This window comes from Monodon monoceros, unplaced genomic scaffold (assembly GCF_005190385.1).
Source record: "Monodon monoceros isolate NGI ecotype Baffin Bay Population unplaced genomic scaffold, NGI_Narwhal_1 Super_Scaffold_22, whole genome shotgun sequence".
Lineage (NCBI taxonomy): Eukaryota > Metazoa > Chordata > Mammalia > Artiodactyla > Monodontidae > Monodon > Monodon monoceros.
Window position 1 is genome coordinate 62,659,824 of NW_021703779.1, and position 1,849 is coordinate 62,661,672.

General features: G+C 36.0%; 1 protein-coding gene across 1 annotated transcript in view; it reads right to left on the reverse strand.

The window, feature by feature from the left end:
- Positions 1-1,849, reverse strand: part of NEXMIF (neurite extension and migration factor) — a 147,320-nt gene that overhangs the window by 104,631 nt on the left and 40,840 nt on the right. The window lies entirely within an intron of this gene.

The window sequence follows — 1,849 nt, forward strand, 5'->3', positions numbered from 1 at the left end:
TTGATCTATATTTCTGTTCTTGTGCCAGTACCATACTGTCTTGATTATTGTAGCTTTGTAGTATACTCTGAAGTCAAGCAAGCCTGATTCCTCCAGCTCTGTTCTTCTTTCTCAAAATTGTTGGGTCTATTCAGGGTCTTTTGTGTTTCCATACAAATTGTGAAATTTTTTGTTCTAGGTCTGTGAAAAATGCCAGTGGTAGTTTGATAGGGATTGCATTCAATCTGTAGATTGTTTTGGGTAGTATAGTCATTTTCACAACATTGATTCTTCCAATCCAAGAACATGGTATATCTCTCCATCTATTTGTATCATCTTTAATTTCTTTCATCAGTGTCTTATAATTTTCTGCATACAGGTCTTTTGTCTCCTTAGATAGGTTTATTTCCAGATATTTTATTCTTTTTGTTGCATTGGTAAATGGGAGTGTTTTCTTAATTTCACTTTCAGATTTTTCATCATTAGTGTATAGGAATGCAAGAGATTTCTATGCATTAATTTTGTATCCTACTTCTTTACCAAATTCATTGATTAGCTCTGGTAGTTTTCTGGTAGCATCTTTAGGATTCTCTATGTATAATATCATGTCTTCTGCAAACAGTGACAGCTTTATTTCTTCTTTTCCGATTTGGATTCCTTTTATTTCTTTTTCTTCTCTGACTGCTGTGGCTAAAACTTCCAAAACTATGTTGAATAATAATGGTGAGAGTGGGCAACCTTGTCTTGCTCCTGATCTTAGTGGAAATGGTTTCAGTTTTTCACCATTGAGGACGATGCTGGCTGTGGGTTTGTCATATATGGCCTTTATTATGTTGAGGAAAGTTCCCTCTATGCCTACTTTCTGCAGGGTTTTTATCATAAATGGGTATTGAATTTTGTCGAAAGCTTTCTCTGCATCTATTGAGATGATCATATGGTTTTTCTCCTTCAATTTGTTAATATGGTGTATTACATTGACTGACTTGCGTACATTGAAGAATTCTTGCATTCCTGGGACAAACCACACTTGATCATGGTGTATGATCCATTTGATGTGCTGTTGGATTCTGTTTGCTAGTATTTTGTTGAGGATTTTTGCATCTATGTTCATCAGTGATATTGGCCTATAGTGTTCTTTCTTTGTGACATATTTGTCTGGTTTTGGTATCAGGGTGATGGCAGCCTCGTAGAATGAGTTTGGAAGTGTTCCTCCCTCTGCTATATTTTGGAAGAGCTTGAGAAGGATGGGTGTTAGTTCTTCTCTATATGTTTGATAGAATTCACCTGTGAAGCCATCTGGTCCTGGGCTTTTGTTTGCTGGAAGATTTTTAATCACAGTTTCAATTTCAGTGCTTGTGATTGGTCTGTTCATATTTTCTATTTCTTCCTGGTTCAGTCTTGGAATGTTGTGCTTTTCTAAGAATTTGTCCATTTCTTCCAGGTTGTCCATTTTATTGGCATATAGTTGCTTGTAGTAATCTCTCATGATACTTTGTATTTCTGCAGTGTCAGTTGTTAATTCTCCTTTTTCATTTCTAATTCTGTTAATTTGAGTGTTCTCCCTTTTTTTGTTGATGAGTCTGGCTAATGGTTTATCAGTTTTATTTATCTTCTCAAAGACAGGAGGTATTCTTTAAAAAACTAAAAATAGAGTTACCATATGATCCCAAAATCCCATTCCTGGGCATATATTCAGAGGGAACTATAATTCAGAAAGATACATGCACCCCAGTTTTCATTGCAGCACTATTTACAATAGCCATGACCTGGAAGCAACCAAAATGTCCATCTACAGATGAATGGATAAAGAAGATGTGGGGGATACACACACACACACACACACACACACACACACACACACACACACACA